We start from the raw sequence: 20,256 nt of genomic DNA, 5'->3' as shown, positions 1-20,256 counted from the left end.
GACTGGGCTATCGCGCCAGCCCGTCTTTCTTACTTTTAAGTCTGATCTCTAGGAACAAGGCCTCCTTCCTGCCTCCCTAGTTTCTTCAGGCAAGAGGGGTTGGTGGCCACTAATGTAAGGAGAATTTAATTGAGGGCTGCAGACTGAAGCCTTAGACTTCTCAGCATTAGGTGACACTAAGCTGGAGGTGGACTCTCCTCCTGCAAACAGAATCTGTGTGTGGGGCTCATAAAGAGGCTTTTACGCTGTATCGCCCTTACAGAGCCCTCTTCCTGAGACCTCCAGCTTCAGGGGAGCAGGGGTAAATTCAGGCTTTGTTTCCTCTGCCCTAGGGAGCCAACTGGAGTCATGGGATGAGGCCTGCCTGCTGTCCAACCGGTTTTCTGTTTTTGTGCACAAAAGCCTAGGGGCTTGGGTGGGTGGCTGGGAAGAACTTTCCTTATCTACTGGGTGCTGGGCACCTTGCCTTATTTCCATTCCACTTCAGGAAGATGAGGAAACACTCCTTGCCGAGCTAGAGGGGCTGAATACCATGCTTAGGTTGCCCAGCTCCCAATGGGTAGATCTGCCTCAACTCCATGTGTTTTACTCTATCTGCCGGTCACCTTAGAGCAGGGGCCTGGCCAGGGTTCAGGCAGGTGAGCGCCTGCTGCCAGTGAGGGCTTGGTCTGGGGCGGCTATCAGGCATTCCCTTCAAATCTGCTATGTGAACAGGAGGGTGGCCCCGAGGGGATACAGAGAGGAGGCCAGGATGACCGCTGCCCTTGTGTGTTCAGCCACCTGATTGAAATCACTTGTTCCTATCTGGAGAGATAGGGCAGGGGTTTGGAGGTATAAATAGAGACACCGAAAACAGGAGGTGGAAGGCAGCCAGCAGAGCAGCTAGTGGGACCAAGTTGACTGGGAACTTATGGAGGGTGAGCAGTGGTTTGGAGTGGGGGGTGGTTCTTCAAGGTAACCCTGGGAAGCCTTAACACTGAGGGAAGAGTTCTGCCTGGTTCTTTGGGTGATGGGGAGCTGTTACAAGCTTTTGAACAGAGTTGACACAGTGGGAAACAGTCCTAGGGTGATACAACTGGCTGTGGGGTGGAAGAGTGTGAGGGGAGAAGGTTGGCTAGTATGTTTACGAAGCCAGTGTATTGGTGGGAAGGTGGGGGTGTGCCAGCTGAGTTGTACTGGGACAGCTCAGCTCTTGCCTTTGATCTGTGACAGTTCTGACAGTAGAAAGGAACAGATAGCCTTTCTAACAGATAGCATTATGTCATGGGTGTAACTATACACAGCTAAATGCCCAGCTTCACAACAGTGTGTGCACATGTGCCTTCCTGTGTCCCTTTGTCTACCTCCTGGACCATGGTAGTGTTCACTATGGGAGCTAGGTATATGGCAGACATAGCCCCTGCTCTGGGGCTGGCTTTGAATCTAAGTGTTATATGGGAGAAAGAAAGTGACAGAAAAGCGTGTTCATTGCTCTAAGACAAAAGTTTGTTCCCCCAAAGTGGAAGCTCTCCTTCTTCCAGGGACTGGATCTTAGAGGATGCTCTGGACAAGATGAGCTGGCCAGAAGATCCGGGCTTTAGATGTCTGCTCCAACCCCCTTAATTTAGAAGCTAGAGAAACCGGCCTTGACAGGTTGGGGGAGTCCTTCCTGTTGTCCATCGTGTTCCTGGAGGTCTCCATGTTTCCAACACTCCTGCCTATGCCTTGCAGGCTCTGCTGTATGACTGAGCCTTATCAGACTGCTTGTTGCCTTGGGTGGGAGAAAGGTGGAGGAGACAGGGGCAGGTAGGCTGGGATGTAGCTCAGTGGCTGGAGTTCTTGGCTAGCATGCAAAGCTCTGGGTTTGATCCTCAGCACGGCATAAACCAGGTGTGGTAGTACCTGCCTGTAATCCCAGGAGGCAGGGATGGGGAACTCAGGGTCATCCTCGGCTACATAGTAGGTTCGAGGTCAGTCTGGGTTACATGAGGCCCTGTCTCCAAAAGAACAAAAGGAAAGGAAAAGAAAGGTAGACAAATAAGGGAGCGTGCCAAGCAAGCCGGCCACAGAGGAGTACCTGGCCTGTCTGAACCCCCAGACTAGGGGGTTCGAGGCAGCTTTGGCGGGCCCCAGGTCTTCAGTCCCTCAGTGCTGGCAGTAGTTTTCTCGCAGGACTTTCTGAAGGCCCAGGCCATGGAGGGCAAGATGTTGCTACTTTAGAACACTTTCCTTTGAGTCCCAGGGTGCTGGCCAAGCTTATGGTGTGGTTGAAGCCTCAGGTCGGTGGTGTGTGCCCAGGCCTCCAGGGATGGAGCTGAGGCAGGCAGTGGCCATAGCCTTGTTCCTAGGAGGCTCTTGCTGGGCTGAGCCTTGAATGAAAGGGAACCTTGAGTGGAGGCTCAGCCAGCTGGAGGAAGGCCGTGATTCTGACTGGAAGCTGGAAAGGTGCTGAAACCAGAGATTAGCTAAAAGATTTTTATTTTGTCTTTTTTGAGACAGGGTCTCCTTGTAGCCCCAGCTGTCCTGGAACTCACTATGTATGTAGACCAGGCTGGCCTCGAACTCATAAAGATCCGCCTGCCTCTGCCTCCCAAGTGCTGGGATTAAAGGCATGTGCCACCACGCCCAGCCCAGCTAAAAGATTTTTAAAAAGAGTGTTTGTATTATAAAGTGATTCATGTTCCGGGGCTGGAGAGATGGCTCAGCGGTTAAGAACACTGGCTGGTCTTGCAGAAGACTGGGGTTCGAATCCTAGCACCCACATGGCAGCTAACAACTGTCTGTAACTCCAGTCCCAGGGGGTCCAACAGCCTCTTCTGACCTCCACCGGCATTGCATGACATGGGTGCACTTACCTACATGCAGGCAATACATGTATGTATACACATAAAATAAAAATAATAAATAAAATTTTTAAAAAAGTTTTGTTAAAAAAAAAAAGTTATTCATGTTCCTTGTAAATTTAGACAATGCAGATAAGAAAAGAAGTCCCTTGTGACCCTGTTACTCGGAGATAATCTCTGTGAACTCGTTCTTTTTCTTTTTGAGGCAGCGTCCCCCTTCATAGATCAGCCTACAGATCACTGTGTGGCTCCACTGGCTTCAAGTGCTGATAGTCCTCCTGCCACGGCCTCTTAACTGCTGGATTATAGATGTGAGCCACCATGTCTGGTTTCCTGTTGACGCTTTGTTGTCTATGAATCTGTGTATCTGTGTATGTGTGTTAATAAAAACAAGATAGCACATATATATGTGTGCTGGATAGCTTTAGTTGTTAACTTGACACACCTGGGTAGAGGGAGTCTCAGTTGGGGAATTGCCTCCATTGGACTGGCCTGTGGCCATGTCTGTGGGGCATCTTCTTGATGAGTGATGTGGGAGGGCCCAGCCCACTGTGGGTGGTGACACCCCTGGGCAGGTGGTTGTGTGCTGTATAAGAAAGCAGACTGAGCATGGGCCAGGGGAAAGAGCAAGTAAGCATCATTTCTCCATGGCCTGTGCTCCAGCTCCTGCCTGCAGGCTCCTGCCCTGAGTTCCTACCTTGGGCTCCCTGATGAACTATGACCCAGGAGATGTAAGCTGAATAAACCCTTTCCTCCCCAAGTTGGTAGTGGTCAGAGTATTTTGTCACAGCAATGGAGAAACAAACTAGAATAATACCATTTTGTAATTTTTCACTGAAGTATAAGAAAAGATTTCTTTAAAAAAATACTTCATTTAGTATTTTTATTTTATGTGTATGCTTGTATTGCCTGCATGTAGGTAAGTGCACCCATGACGTGCAATGCCTGAGGAGGACAGAAGAGGCTGTTGGATCCCCTGGAACTGGAGTTATGGACAGTTGTTAGCGGCCATGTGGATGCTGGGATTCAAACCCAGGTCTTCTGCAAGAACAGTCAGTGTTCTTAACCGTCGAGCCATCTCTCCAGCCCCAAGAAAAGATTTCTGTGTCATCAATTATTAGCACACTATCAGTTTTAACAGTAGCATACTGTTTCATTATGCAGTTGTACTGTGGTTTCCTTAGTAATGGGTTTCAAAAGAGAGCATCTTTATTGTGGTAACTCATGCTTATACTGACTAAAAATTCCAGTCCCAAAAAACTTGCATCTTAATCTTACGTGACATCATTTATATCTCTCTTTTTTCTTTTTCTTTCTTTTTTTTTTTTTTTTTTTTTGGTCTTTTAGAGACAGGGTCTTCTTGTAGCCCCAGCTGGCCTGGAGCTCACTATGTAGACCAGGCTGGCCTTGAAATCATAGAGATCTGCCTGCCTCTGCCTCCTGAGTGCTGGGATCGAAGGTATGCACCACCACATCTACCACCCTTATCATTTTCTTTTTGAGGCAGTCTCAGTATATATCCCTGCATGGCCTAGAACTCACCATGTAGACCAGGTTGGCCTCAAAGTTTTGGTGATCTTCTTGCCTCTGTTTCCCTAATGCTGTGATTACTGGTGCGTACCACCATGCCCACCTACTGAGCTAGTTTTTAACTGACTGTGAGTACAGAATTTTATAATACAAACAGAAGGTTTGAAGAAATGAGTGAGACCGTGGCTGGTGCTGTGCAGGGGGTGACCCAGGGGTGCCCTCCATGGCCCCTTGGTTGGAGTATGGCACCCTGAATCCCCTTCTCACTTAGAACACCAGTTGGTAGCTTCCTAGTTGGCAGTGCAGGCCCATCTAGGAAGAGGCGGGGCTGACGGCACTGATGGGCACTGATGGGCCATGGCTGGAGGCCTCAGGGTTTTTCCCTTTGCAGGAAACCCTTTTATTATGGTAAGACGTGTGTTCCAGGCCAGAGGTTTCACGTTTTCCGGGCCATTTCTGAAAGCTGTGCATCCAAGCACGTGTGTTAGAATGGCATGTCACTGTCCATTCATCAGAGTGTTTACAAGTGTTTAGAAAGCAGGACGGAGACAAGATTTACAAATACCCCAACTCTGCATTTTTATCTTAATGCTTCAAATACTTGTTTCTAGCCCTGGCATCTTTTCTAGGTTCTAGGGGAAAGTCTTCAAAAGCCTAAACCATTCAGCTGAGCCTTGGGTGTCCCACTGTACCTGGGGTATCAGTAGTGGTGATGGATGGGGCAGCCGTAACAGCTTATGTTTATCCAGTCAGGCCTGTAGGCAGTAGCTGTAGCTCCCCCATGCTCAGATAGTACTGAGGCTGTTGACTATTTCTATTTCTAAAGAAACCAAGAAAAACTTCCCACCCACCCATTAGTTAGCTTCATACAATACTTCCATCCAGTAGATTCCTGTGCATCTTTTAAATGGAGCTGTGAATCTGAACTAATGACCTGGGAGATGTCCCCTGTACATTAGGAGATAAAAGAAAATCATGAGCAGGGCGTAGTGGCACACGCCTTTAATCTCAGCACTTGGGAGGCAGAGGCAGGCGGATCTCTGTGAGATTGAGGCCAGCCTGGTCCACAGTGAGTTCCAGGCCAGCTAGGGCTACAGGGAGACCTTGTCTCAAAAAAAAAAAAAAAAAAAAAGAAAGAAATAAGTTTGAGGACTGGGGATGTGGCTGAGTTGGTAGAGTACTTGCCTGGCAGTCACAAGGCCCTGAGTTCCATCCCCCACACTGCACAGGCTGGGAAAGCAGTACAGGGCTGTAATCCCAGTACTCGAGGTAAAAGCAGATTAGGAACACAAATGTCACTCTTAGCTGTATAGGGTTTGAGGTTAGTCTAAGAATCTTTTCAAAGAAAAAAAAAAAAAAAAAAAAAAAAAAAAAAAAGGCAAGTTAAGAGCTTGTTGCTATGTCAGAAAAGACAGGTGCGTCCTGGAGACTGGTTGTTGCTGCATCTCTGGGTTCATACCCCTCTTTACAATTTGTTTCAAAATTGGCTGTAATTTTTAGGTTCATGGTGTTAAATTTTCATTTATTTATTTATTTATTGGACTTTTTTGAGACAGGGTCTCCCTGTAGCCCCAGCTGTCCTGGAACTCACTATGTAGACCAGGCTGGGCTTGAACTCACAGAGATCTGCCTGCCTCTACCTCCTGAGTCCTGGAATTAAAGACGTGTGCCACCACGCCTGGACATATTTTACTATTTTTATTTTATATGTATGTATGTATTGCCTGCATGTAGGTAAATGCACCGGTGTCGTGCAATGAATGCCCATGGAGGACCGAAGAGGCTGTTGGATCCCCTGGGACTGGAGTTACAGATAGTTGTTAGCTATCATGTGGGTGCTGGGATTCAAACCTGGGTCTTCTGCAAGAACAATCAGTGTTCTTAACTGCTGAGCCATTTCTCTAGCCCCTATAACTTTACTAATTTTAAAAAGAATATAATTATTGAATAATTAAGAAATACAGAAAAGCCCCAAAGAGGAAAACATATTTCTAATTCTGTGGGAGTAATCTCTGTTGCTATTTTTTCTTCCTATCTTTTTCTCGTGGTGAATGTAAATTTTAGAAACTTGGATTGTCTTATACCGTAGGCTTATTTACTTATTTGTTTGTTTGTTTTGAGACAGGAACTAACCTGGACTTCACTATGTATTCTAGGCTGGCTGTGAACTCATGGCTATCCTTCTGCCTCAGCCTCCCCATACAGAGATTACAGGCCAAGGGTTATCATGGCCAGCTGTACATGTAGTTTTGATTTTTGCTTTTTCAATCTGTTGTTGACACTTCCCTGTTGTCATTAACTGTTCTACAACACGTTTTCCCAAGCTGTACAATGTGGAGTCTTTCGAATTGATTCTCAATCCTTGGACATTAGATTGCTTTTATTCTTTTTTTTTTTTTTTTTCCAATCTTCTCAGTGGTGCTGTTATTGACCACCTTGTCTTTATGAGTATCTCAGATTAAATTGCTTAGAAGTTGCTTTTTCAGGTTTAATTCTAGACTCATCAGTGGCCCAGGACATCAGCGTCTGACTGAGCTTTCTCTATTGAGTTTTTGGTTCTTAACATGGAGCCAGGGTTGGGGAGGTTTAGTATCCTTGTAGGCTTGGAAACTGAAGCTCATAGAAAGGCCTTTTGTGAAGCCAGGCAAAGTGGCGAACGCCTTTAATCCCAGCACTTGGGAGGTAGAGGCAGCGGGGTCTCTGTGAGTTCAAGGCCAGCCTAGACTACATAGTGAGTTCCAGGCCAGCTGGGGCTACAGGGAGACCCTGTCTCCAAAAGAACAACAACAACAAAAGAAATGTCATTTGTGTAAGACAGGAATGTGCTGTGGGCTGAGAAATGCTTTCATCTTGAGAAGGAACTGTAGGATCTGAGTTCACATCCATCTGTCTTAGGGTGTTAATCAGAGTTTCTCCGTGTAGCATTCCACAGATGTCTGCAGTCTGCCCTCCAGCCTTTCAGGACTGAGGTGGTCAGTTCCTTCTTGCTAAACCATCCTTGTTCCTTGTGAATCATGGTTTTTAGTTTACTCACCATCTCTGACACCACTTGGATACATTCCATTTTATCAGAAAGTACGTGTAAGCCGCTCTTCAGGTTGGAAGTGACAGAAATGAGTCAAACTGCCTTCAACAGAAGAGAAAACTAGGGCCCTGAACTGTCCTTGGCGCATTGGGCCCTAGTACCCAAACGTGCGCTGAGGGATCTGCTCTTTCATTTTTCTGTTACGCTAACTCTCCTGTCCCTCTTCCAGGACATGTATGTATCATTTCTTAGAGTGTTAGGTTGACTCTGTTTAGCCATGGGCCACTGGGGCTGAGGCAGAGGCCTGACTTTCAGCCTGACACTGTGGAAGGTGTGGCCTCGTCCTTAGAGAGATGCATGTCCGAAATGCAAGTCAATCTGTTGGTCAGCTCAGAACAGGGAGACCATCATCCCTCTTTCTCAATATTATTACTATTTTGAGATAGGGTCTAGTTATTTTTCCTAGAGTGACCTTGAATTCCTGTGCATAAGTGACCCTTCTGCCTCAGCTCCTTAAGTAGCTGGCACTACAGATACATGCCATCATACCTGACAGTATTATACTTTTATTAGTGAGATCTAAAATTGAACTAGGGCTGGGGGTTTAATCCCAGCACTTGGGAGGTAGAGGCAGGTGAATCTCTGTGAGATCAAGGTCAGCCTGGTCTGCATAGTGAGTTCCAGGCCAGCTTGGGGCTACAGGGAGACCCTGTTTCAAAAAGAACTAACTGAATAAACGAAATTGAACTAGGTCCCTATTCTATAATGGTGTCAAATGCTTTGCTCAGCCGCCTGTGGCTCCCCACTTGTTGACTTGAATAAGACTTCATGTGGCTGTATTGATTCCACAGAATAAGCCTGTTGAGATTCTTCCTTTCCTCCTCCCTCTCTCCCCCATCCTTCCTCAGTCTGGTATCCTTCTATAGCCCAGGCTGGCCTCCAACTTTAGTTGAGGATGACCTTGAACTCCTGATCCTCCTGCCTTCACCTCCGAAGCATTAGGAGTACTACACGCTGCCGTCAGGCCTTGCTCTTTAACCCCAACCCCTCATCTACTTTCTGTGGCCCCCACCCAGCTGAGTTCAGCAGTCAGGTGATAGGATGCCCATGACTTTGAGGGGATGGTGGGGGGGAGATGGGGAGAGAGACAGCTCCAGGCGGTCAGCTGCGTCGGAAGAGCCAGACTCTTCTCCTGCATCCTGCCCTCCACTCCCAAACCCTTACAGTTTCTTTTGCTTGGCCCATGAGATCAGCTTTCTGGCTTTCTGGTATATCAGAAGACACCAAGAACGGTTTCTCCTATTTTCTTAAATTCCCTCTTTCTCCCTGTCCTTTCTCTACTCAACAGGGTCTAGCAATGTAGCTCAGGCTGACCTCAAACATATGATCCTCCTGTCTCAGCTTCCAGAGTGCTGGGATTACAGCTGTTTGCCACTATGCCTAGTCACAATCTACTTTTCTACTGAGGTCCCAAATGGCAGGAAGGAAGACCCTTAGACATTAAAAACCCACAGGCATTTGTGGTTGTGAGGGGGTATATTAATCAGCAGTAGTAGCTGTGCCAGTTGTCAAGGAAGGCCGAGAGCCTTGAGTTTGCAGGTTGATCTTGCCCCCCATGCATCCAGGCACTCATGGTCAAGAGCCATGGGTGTGCCTGGCAGCTTTTGGCTTTGCTGCTCCTTTTTTTTTTTTTTTTTTTGGTCTTTTTGAGACAGAGTCTCCCTGTAGCCCCAGCTGGCCTGGAACTCACTATGTAGACCAGGCTGGCCTTGAAATCATAGAGATCTGCCTGCCTCTGCCTCCCGAGTGCTGGGATTAGAGGTGTGTGCCACCATGCCCGGCTAGCTTTGCTGCTCTTTTAAAGACTGGGAACAGTGTTATTCAGCTGCAAAAATAGTTTTCATCCTTGGTAAGTAAGAAACACAGAGCAGCCCTTCAGAGAGGGTGGGCAGGCACTTCTGGTATGTGCTGTGTTCATCTGATGTAGCCCCGGGGCAGCTGCCCAGATGCCTGGTGGGAGCAGAGTTAGACAGCAGTACCCAGAGGTCTCCTGGGGGATAGAGGGCAAAAGGGTGAGCCCTGCCCTGGAAGGCTGTGAATCCACGGATGGTGGTCGGGAGGGAGTAGGGCTGGTCTAGGCCCTGGCTTGCCTGTGACTTGCTGGGCTGGGGCTGGAGAGCAGCTTTCCTTCTCCAGCCCATTGGGTTTTCTGGAGCCGCTGGTGTGCTATGGGGCTGTCTGTCCAGATCTGAGGCTGACAGCAGTTCTTGACATGCCTGGGAAGAGGGGAGGCAGATCTATGCCAATGAGTGTCGGGGGTGTGAGGCCGCCTCACTCCAGTGAGCTTGCCAAAGCCCTTGACGTACTGACCCACCCTTTGATGCCCCGATGGCTTCCTTTCAGCAGAGCCTAGTAGCTCTCTTTTCCCTCTGCTTGCACCAGGTCATGGGTGGGGTTTTGAGTTCGACTTGGACTAAATGACACTCACTGTGCTCTCCTCCTTCCTCTTCCCTATGTGCTACACCCTCCGTTCCATCCCAAGAGAGGCTGGGGTGGTGGTTTGGCGTGAATTGACTTCCTTGTCAGATGGGCCCTTTCCTGGCAGTAGACCCAAAGAAAGATGTAGAGTTTGAATGTGAGGTTGGTTATATGTGGAGGGTAAGGTGGGAAGGTGGCACCACTAGGTGCTAAATGGCAGCGTCAAACTCACCCTGGTACAAGTGTCTGGTTTGGAGTATGCCTCTGTGTTGTAGAGGGAAGTGGGCATGGGGGTCAGGCTTTGGGCTCTTCTCTCTGTGGTTTGGGGTGTTGTGGGGTGCTTGCTCCCTAGCAAGACTGATGTATGCCATGCTGTGTCCTCAAGGACTGGGCCCCAGTGATGAGGCCTGTGGCCCTGAGGAGAGCTGTTTTTGCCTTGAAGAGATTCAGGATGACCCAGGCCTTAGCCACCGGGCCTAGCATCAGTTTGATCACTCAGATTTTTTTTTTTTTTTGGTTCTGCTGTCTTTGCAGCAGAAAAGCTAGCGTTGGAAAACTATCAGCTGGGGTGGAAGGGGGTGGGGGTGCTGGCTGTTCAGAGGGTTGCTGGAAAAATTGTTTTAACGAGAATGCTCATTTCTGAACTTTAACTAGCCAGGCATTTGCAGTTAATAATGTACCTGGTGAGTTGTTGAGCTGAAATTTAACAGCTGACTTAAAAACACAAGGTAGAGAATTTTAAAATAGGGCATGGAGAGCCGTATCCCGAGTGATGATTTTGTGCTGACTGAGAAGTTTTCTGCGAGCCCGTGATCTCAGCTCCTTGTCCCTAAAAAGGAACTTAAGTGTGTGGCATGACCAGGAAGCCATTTCACACCATTACGAAGCCACAGGCGGGTCAACTCTTCTGAGGGTGAGACAGCCCAGGGAAGGAGGCTGCTGAGAAGAGAGGAGACTGTATGCTGGCCTGGTGCCTCGGGCAGTACCACCCGCAGGGCCAGAGCAGAGGGTGCCCAGAGCAGGGTGTGGCTGGCCCCAGGGGAAAGCAGGGAGTGGAGTTTCTGCTCAGATACCTGAGATGACAAAGTCCTTCTGAGCAGTTTGCTTTGGAAAAGAGAAAAGGTTGAAAAAATCTGAATGGAAAATTTAAGGGCCCTGAAACAAAGACTCCCCTTGGATTCCAAGCCAGAGCTTTTCTGTAGGAGCGCTACCTGCGGGAAAGGCCCGGTCTCAGTGCGCCTACTCCAGCTGAAGCTCCTGCTTCTCCCTTCACACCCTGGCCAGTGACTCCAGGTGTCCTCAAGCCTTGAGCACTCTTCCTGGGACCCTGGTGACCTTGTGGTCCAGAGTGTGTCACTGGATTGAGGTCCCCAGGCTGGACTCTGCCTGGCTCACACGTAAGTCCCTTGAGGTGACTGACACCAGTAGTCCACTCAGTGAATCTTTGCAGAGCACATGGGGTGGTGACTTCGAACTGTGCAGCATGAGCGTGTGTGCACACACACTCATGCACACACATACTCCTCATACACACGCACACACTCATACACATGCACACATATTCATGCACACCTATATGCATGCACACACAGAGAGGCACATACACATGCATACACACTCATGCACACACATATTCATGTACACATGGTATACACATGCACACACTCATACACACAATCTAATATATATAGCTGTCTTAGTTTGTTCTTCATTGCTGTGACAAAACACTCTGACCACTCCCAACTTGGGGAGGAAAGGGTTTATTTATCTTGCATCTCCTGGGTCACAGTTCATCAAGGAGCGCAAGGTAGGAACTCAGGGCAGGAACCTGGAGGCAGGAGCTGGAGCACAGGCCATGGAGGAACGCTGCTTACTGGCTTGCTCCCCTGGCCCCTGCTCAGCCTGCTTTCTTGTGCAACACAGGCCCACCAGCCCAGGGTGGCACCACCCACAGTGGGCTGGGCCCTCCCACATCACTCATCAAGAAGATGCCCCTCAGACATGGCCACAGGCCAGTCCAATAGAGGCAATTCCCCGATTGAGGCTCCCTCAATCCAGGTGTGTCAAGTTGACACTAAAACTATCCAACACAAACATCTATACACATATACCCACATACTCAGGGCACACACACATGCACACACATTCATGTACACATGGTATACACATGCACACACACAATCTAATATATACATCTATATACATACACTTATACCCACATACTCAGGGCATACAGTCATGCACACACATGCACACGTGCATGCATACCTGCCTCTAGTTCTGCTCTCAGTTGGTCCTCACTGTCTTCATTTCCTTCCAGAGTTTTCCTTCAGCTTTTGTGTGTCTTCATTCATTACTGAAGGAACTAGTATGTGCCAGGCCTGCAGTGCACCAGCGGCTGGCATGTGGACTGTCTCACATGCTTCTCACAACTGCCCTGTGAGGCAAGTTTGGCAGTGTAATGACATTGTTTTTCAGATGAGAAAATTGAGGTTAAAAAAAAGAAGAACTAAAGCAGGACATTGTGGTTTCTGCCTGTAATCCCAGCACTCTGGAGCTGAGGCAGGAGGATTGCTGTGAGTTTGAGGGCAGCCTAGGCTATATAATGGGGTTCAAGGCCACAATATCTTTTTTGAGATGGTCTCCCTGTAGTCCCAGCTGGACTGAAACTCACTCTGTAGATCAGGCTGACCTTGAACTCATGGTAGTCTGTCTGCCTCTGCCTCCCAAGTGCTGGGATTAAAGGCGTGCACCACCGTGCCCAGCCTCCTCAGGTGGAAGAGAAAAAGGCTGTTTCCTGGGCTTTGGGTACAGCTCAGGGATTGTCAGTGTGTGGAGAAATTGGTACTCATGCATTGCTGGTGGGAATGTAAAATAGTGTGGAGGCTACAGAAAGCAGTTTGGGGGCTCCCCACAAATCTAAACTGAATTAGTATGTGACCCAACAATTCCATCTGTAGGTATATACTCTGGAATTTCGAGCAGGGGTCAGATAGTTGTACACTGGTGTTCTTGGAGCAGTAGCTGAAAGATAAAAAGAACCCAAGTGTAATCAACAGATGGACAGACAGACAAAATGTGGTGTCTACATACAATTGAATGCTTTTTGGCCCTGAAAAAGAAGGGCATTCTTTGCACAGGCCACAACATGGATGAACTTCAATGCTATGAAATAAGCCAGTTACAAAAAGACAAATGTGTACAAGTTGCCTAGAACAGTCAACTACATAGAAACAGAAAGTAGAGTCCAGGTTTCCAGAGCTTGGGTGATGCAGGACTGGACTAACATCTCTGTTAGGCTAATGAAAAACTTTTAGAAAAGGTGCTGAGCTGGGGGTGGACGTGACTCAGATGGTAGAGTGCTTCCCGAGCATGTGTGAAGCCCTGGGTTTGATCCCCAGCACCGCATAAACATGGTGGTGCAGGCCCGCAATCCCAGCACTGGGCTACATGAGCACCTGTCTCAAAGGGAGAAAAAAAATGTGGTTTTGGTTGCAGAACATTGTGACTGTGGTGGAATAGGGTAATGAGAGGGGTCTGGATTAGAGTGGAGGGCCAGGTTGTTAATTCTTTTGTCTGAATGTGGTACAGCTACTGATCAGGTGCTGGGCTGTCCCTATTCCTATGAACTCTTTCAGCCAGACACCAGGGCTACTAGAATACCTGTGGCCACACCCTGGCCATCCTGACTGGCTTACAAACAGCTCTCCTGCCCCCCAGGGAAACAGTTGAGATTTAGGCCTTGAAGTACAGCCATTTGTTCCCTTCTTGTCCCCTTTCCCCTGTCAGCTGATGGTAGTGTTGGTGCTGCAGTCCAGTGCGCTGTGATCGAGGACACACATCTCAGTCGCTTGTGTTGGGGCTCTGATGTTGGGAGCAGGTGAAGGGTTCCCCGCAATCCTAAAGTAGGGCGGCTAGGTGGCTTTGGAGTTAAATTTAGGGCTTAGCACACACAGTGGGTTAGAAAAGAAAAGCTCTATTTAACTTCTAGCCCCACCATCAAAACAGAAAGAAAATGTCCTAAATTAAGCAAAGTATAAGGGATCTGCAGGTGCCTCACCTCGTTGAATTGGAACACATACTTCTAAAATAAAAGATGTTCAAATCCAGAAAATACCAAATGTGACTGCTTGGTCAGGTGTCTGGGCTTTGATTTTCTGTTTCCACCACCCCAGTGTCGGATCTGCACAAGATGCAGCTGGCGGGGTAGCCTCCTCCAGCTGGCTGGGCTGGGAATGCCTTGGGACCTGGATGAGGTATGGGGGTGGGGGTCTGTGCTGAGGATGCGCACACTGAGTCCAGGTGTCCCTAAAGGTCCCTCCTCCTTGTCACCCCTTCACGGGTGGAAGCTCACTTGACTGTCCTGGGGTGAGGGTGTGTAGCTGTTTATCTTTTCCTCAGACGTCTCCTAGTGCCATCTGTCTCCACAGTGCCCATGAAACCCAGGTACTGCGGTTGGTTTTTCTTGATGCTCCTGGGTGTTGGGCAGGTTAGAATGCCAGAGATGCTGCGATACACAAGGTCTAGGGCCACAGCAAGGTATCTGTACTCAGTGGTAGAAATTGAGTCTTTAAGGAGAGAGGCTTTATGGGTATCCGGGGTTGAATGTCGCGTGAAGGCGGAACCACAGTTGGGAGCTGGTGTACTTTTTGCCCTTGGAGCCCATCTCCCAGGGTCTTTCCACAACCGCACAACTGCCCCTCAGCTGTGCCCTCTGACTGCCCATTTAGAGAAAACAGGCTAACTCCTGCCCAGCGTCCCACAGCCAGCAGCAGGTTAGGCTGGGATTCGAATGCAGTCTTGTCTGCAGGCCTGTGCAGCTCAGCTCCTCTGAACCTCCTGCACTTCCGCCAATGCGCCAGGGCCCGGTCCTCACCGGCTGGGGGAGGCAGTGTTGGGGCTCAGCCCACTGCTCCACCCACTGCCCCGGTTTTGGGTAGAGGTTGCCCTGTCCCCTCCGCTCTTACTCCCTTCTGCAGCAGGACTGGCATCCGCCTGGCTTCATCCTGCACGCTCCTGCTTTCTGCCTGGTGAGATTTGGCTAAATATGGATATAGTCGTGTAGCACCTGCTCTGTGCCACAGCCTTTTGTGGTGTTCCCTCGTATCACCTCAGCAGGGAGGTGAGTATTATCGCTCCCAACATGCAGGGAAGAAAACTGAGGCTCTGCCTTGAGTGACTGCTTAAACAGCCCAAGTTAAGTAGCCAGTTGATGGCAGACTCTCATTAGGATGTTAGGACCGAAGAGCCTGTGGCCTTCCCATCGTAGCCCAGGAGAGTGCAGCAGGGAGTCCATGTGTGGCCTTCCATACTCTGGGCTCTGTGGTGATGCAAGGGTATGAAGACCAAGGCTGAAACAGCACCTGACCTCCTTCTGGGAAGATGGGGGCGGTGAGAATGACACCTCCGGATGTCCCCTTCGGGTGTGGCCAGGGGCGGGTGCAGGGCTGGAGGGCCTCTTTTCTGGGCCACTTCTCCGGTTGCCTACAGCTGGTAACTGTAAACTCTCTGTCTGGAGCTCTGGCTGCCTGGTTGGAAGCCGAGGCGCCGTGCCTTTGTGGGGCCAGGGCGGGTGTGAGGCTCAGGTGTGCTTCCCCCTGAGACTCGGCCAGCCTTCAATGAGCCCCTCCAAGCATCGGGACCCCTTTGAGAAGCCTTTCCTGGCTGAGCTGCTGAGATTCTATCCTTTCATCTGGAGCCTCGGTTGTCCTAGTGAGTGGCCCAAGATGAGCTGGGAACCGGGACGGTTTGGGGACCTCACTGAGAAAGCTTTGTTGAATGACTCCATTTTCCTAAAACTTGAGGGCTTTGAGTTTGGGGTTCAAAAAAAATTGTATCCAGAAAATGAGAAGGAACAGTTTAGAGAATGAGGTTCTTTAGCCAGAGACCCCTGAAGGTACAGGGACAGTGGCCTGCCTGGAGGGGCAGCTGCTGACGGGGTCTGTCCCCTGGAGGTCAGACCAGGGTAGTGGGGTTGAAGGGAAGGGAAGGGAAGGGAAGGGAAGGGAAGGGAAGGGAAGTTGGAAGTTTGAGGACAAGTCTGGGTCTAGGGAATTGGAGTAAGAGATGCTTCTGCACCCTTGGCCAGACCCTGTGTGCCTCAGTGTCTCCATCTGGATGTTGGGGACCAAGTTCCTTGTGGCAGGTTCCTGCTGCCAGGCCTCAGTGCCCGGTGTGGCTGTTACACAGTCGTTGTTGTTGTTATTTATTATTTAAGCCCCTCTGCTGACGCTGAGCAGCCTGCTGGGTGGAGTATTTTCTTGAGTGCAGGGTCCCCTTTCCTGTGTACTCTATCCTCCTGGGTTTGTGGTAGCTCCTACCTCTTTCTCTGAATCCCCCAGGAAATTCTTCCCTCATCTTTTGACTGCCCTGTAGCACTCATTTCTGCCCATACCCCCAGGACCCCTCCCACCTAGCTAACCCTCACCCTTACTCCTATGGACCCCTGGTATCCAGATCTCAGAAAGTAAGGACAGAGAAATTGGAATCCAGCACCTCAGTGGCCTCCTAGTTCATACCGGTTGCCTGGCTGCCTGTGCCTCTTACACTGGTGTCTGATGCATGGGGACCACAGGCTATTGTAGGGTTGGTGGGACTTGAGGGTCTGAGATGGCTGCCCAAGCAGGGCAGCTATCTGTTCAGAAGAAAACAAGTTTCAGCCTCCAAGAGGCCCCAGGGACTGCAGGGAAGGTGGCTGAAGGCAGAGGGAAGCCAAGAATGCAGGCCAGTGTGAGGACAAATGGGGAGGTGAGGGTTGGCCCAGCGCTGCTTCAGTGGGGCAGGGGAGGGGCCTGGGGGAGAAGATTAGAACTCAGAACTTAGGAGCTACAACTGGCTCTTCCCCTGGGCTTGGCCAGGCAGGCACTGCATCCCCCTGTACCTGGACACTCCTACCACCCCACCACCCCTGGAGGGAGACCTCAGCCCTCTCCCTCCAGGAGCCAGGTTTTGTGGGAGAGCTTGAGCCAGGAGCCACGCACTGATAAAGAAGTGTTTCATTCTGGGGTCGTTAATTAACTCAGATTGGATTTCAACTGAGTGGGCCTTTTGTTTAGGGCCCTTTCTAATCAAGAGGGTTTCAGTACTTCTATGGTCTCTCAAAGCCGATGCACGTTCATTACCTTGGTCTGTTCCTGCCCGGCCTTATTGGGTCTGGCTTTTCAAACTTGGTTTACTCCTGGCCTGACATCTCCCTCACACATCACACTGGTAGGATGTTGAGCCTGGAATAACAGAACCCAAGCATGTTGCTTGGCTGTGGGAATTTTATTAAACATTTACAAACATGTTTTCTGCAAATTTCCAAGATAATCTGGCACAAACGTGATGGGCTTTGGATTCTCTCTCCACTGGTCATGTTCATTAATTAATAATTCTATTAGTCCCCACTGCATGGGGAGACTGGAAATGAGTCAAGTGGTATTCAAAGTATGAAAGGGGGACTGGGCTGGTGGCTGTCACCAGGTGTGAAGGCCCCGAGCTTGCTGGCTTGGGCAGGGCTGGGCTCCTTCATCATCACCATGGGAGCTGCTCTTGGGCTTTCCCGCAGTTTTCCTTTTCAGTAGTTTTCTCTCTAGTTACTTCCATGTGTTAATGAGTTCACAGAGAAGAAAGCAAGGCACTACAACCCAGCTGCTGAGGTAATGAGAAGGAAGGTTGCTGCGTGTTCCCGTCTAGGTTTTTCTCCCTAGGCATTTAAAGTAGGATTGAGGGCTTCACATTTTCCATATAAAAGTCTTATGCTTGTGGAGTAGTTATTTATTTTTCTTATTATAGAAATAATGCATATTTGGGGACATGGTGGTATACATCTATGATCTCAGCATTCGTGAGGCTGAGACCGGAGGGTGACAAGGTTGAAGCTAGCCTGGGCTATGTAAGCCAGAGCCTGTCTGGAAAAAAAAATGGGGCTGGAGAGATGGCTTAGCAGTTAAGAGAACTGGTTGCTCTTGCGGAAGACCTGGGTACAATTCCCAGCACCCACATGGCAGCTAACAACCATCTGTAACTCCAGTTCCAGGGGATCCAACACCCTCTTCTGACCTCCACGGGCATTGCATGACACAGGTGCACTTACATACATTGTAGGCAATACGCTCATATGCATAAAAATAAAATAATAAGGGGCTGGAGGAGAAGAGGGCGGTCTCCACAGGAGTTAAAGTTCCCCATAATTTTCGCTTGTTGGAAGAACTTGAATAAGGACAAAAAAGGATGGTACGGTTAGCTGGGGCCTTGAAGATGAAGGTATGACACAAAGTGGATGGGCATGATTATTGGGCCACCAAGAACAAACTATGAAAACAGAATATGTAGTCTGAAAGTAGAATGTGGACCTAAATACCCAGAAGCTCCTCCATCAGTTAGATTTGTAATAAAAATTAATGTGAATGGAATAAATAATTCCAGTGGAATGGTGGGTGCACGGAGCTTACCAGTGTTGGCAAAATGGCAAAATTCCTATAGCATTAAAGTTGTGCTTCAAGAGCTAAGATGTCTAATGATGTCCACAGAAAACATGAAGCTTCCACAGCCACCAGAGGGACAGAAGTACAGCACTTAATTTTAGCGAATCTCAAACTTGTCTTAAATCAACAACCCTCTACTCATGTTAATGTCTTGATTAAATATCACAATGCAAAATACCCACACGTTCAGTCAAAGAAGTCCAGCTGATAAACACGACTGGGACATTTATAAGAATATATCAACATATGTGTACCTACTATGTGTTCGGGAACAGGAGGAAATGTGCAGCACAGTTTTTCTTTCTCGTTAAGGCATTGTCATTTAAACGTGAACCTGGAGCACTCAAAATTGAACTCAGGTTACAAGCCAAAGGCCTGGCAGGGAGTGTCAGAGGGCAGCAGAAACATTCGTGTTTCTGAAAACTAAAATTTCAAGAAGGAAGAACAGAAATGGCTTGCTCTGTCCATCGTAGAGAGCTGCAGTTGGAACTTGAAAACAGCAGGTGCAGTGATACTGTCACAGATTGTTAGTTTTGAAGAGCTGTGGGTGCTGACTACTAGTGTACCAAACATAGGTTCAGGATTGCTTTGATACCTGTATCTATAATAGAAAGAGCTTTGGGGGATTGCTGACTTTCTGGTAAAAGCTATTCCCGTTTGTTACATGTAAGAGACATGATAATATTTGTTTACAATCTTTAATAAACCATGCTTTTAAGTTTTAGGTGAAGTCAACAAAAAGGAAATAGGTGTATGGATATGTGATTTTGAGATTAAGGTTAGTCTTAAAATGTAAATAAGGTTGGGCATGGTGGTGCATGCCTTTAATCCCAGCACTGGGGAGGCAGAGGCAGGAGGATCTCTGTGAGTTCAAGACCAGCCTGGTCTACATAGTGAGTTCCAGGACAGCTGGGGCTACAGGGAGACTCTGCCTCAAAAAGACCAAAAAATTTAAAAAAAAAAAGTAAATAAAATGTGGAATGTGTCCTCAAAAAAAATAAATAAAATATTTTTAAAAACAAGAAATAATGCATATGCAAGGCTAGAAAATCTGGAAAATATACAGGAAAAGCACAGAAATGAAAAGTCAGCTTGCACCGATTATTGCGGGCTGGCCATCCTGCACTTTGTGCAGTCCTGTCTCTTCTCTTTACAATTTGGGGTCATGAGCAAGCTGGCATCTCTTTTCCTCCTTTTACTTCTAAAAGTAAAATGTCTAAAATGTCTGATAAATGTTGTGTCAAGAGGTGAAATTTTCTTGAGACACGAGCTTTGAAAAATAATTTATTGAAGGCCAGTGAGATGGCTCAGCAGGTAAAGCACTTGGCCACAAAGTCTGACAATCCTTGGGACCCACACGCAGGATAGTAAAAACTTATTGAGATGAAGTTCATGCAATATAATATTCTGTCTTTTTTTTTTTTTTAATATATATTGTATTTTTGAGGCAGGGTCTCCCTATAGCCCCAGCTGGCTTGGGACTCCCTATGTAGACCAGTCTGGCCTCAAACTCTGAGAGATCCGCCTGCTTCTACCTCCCAAGTGCTGGGATTAAAGGCGAGCGCCACCATGCCTGGCTTTATTCTGTCATTTTTTTGTTTTGTTTTGTTTTTTTGAGACAGGGTCTCCTTGTAGCCCCAGCTGTCCTGGAACTCAATATGTAGACCTGGCTGGCCTCAAACTCACAAAGATCTGCCAGCCTGTGCCTCCCAAGTGCTGGAATTAAAGGCGTGCGCCACCAGGCCTGGTGCATTCTGTCATTTTTAAAGTGAACAATCGAGTGGCATTTAGTATATTCATGGTGCTGTGTAACAACCAACTCTGTCTAGTTCCAGAACATTTCTTTCTTAACCCTTAGTCTGTTAAACAGTTTCCCCATTTCTCCCAGATTCTGGTCATCAGCCAGTCTACTTTCTGTCTGTATAGATATTTC

General features: G+C 48.3%; 1 protein-coding gene and 1 pseudogene across 3 annotated transcripts in view; both read left to right on the top strand.

The window, feature by feature from the left end:
* Plekha7 (pleckstrin homology domain containing A7) overlaps positions 1-20,256 on the top strand; it is a 222,790-nt gene that overhangs the window by 38,124 nt on the left and 164,410 nt on the right. The window contains exon 1 of one of the 3 annotated variants that reach the window (XM_017803285.2): positions 14,958-14,977. The exons of the other annotated variants lie outside the window; for them this stretch is intronic. The gene's annotated coding sequence lies outside the window, so the exon portion shown is untranslated. Of the gene's footprint in view, positions 1-14,957; positions 14,978-20,256 lie in introns of those variants that run through there. 3 annotated transcript variants of the gene reach the window in all.
* On the top strand, positions 15,238-18,502 carry LOC103750439 (annotated as a pseudogene).

The sequence above is a fragment of the Nannospalax galili genome, unplaced genomic scaffold (assembly GCF_000622305.1).
Source record: "Nannospalax galili isolate Female #2095 unplaced genomic scaffold, S.galili_v1.0 scaffold44, whole genome shotgun sequence".
NCBI classification, from domain to species: Eukaryota; Metazoa; Chordata; class Mammalia; order Rodentia; family Spalacidae; genus Nannospalax; species Nannospalax galili.
The sequence above is the reverse complement of the archived record's forward strand: the minus strand, read 5'-3'. Positions and strand labels throughout refer to the sequence as shown.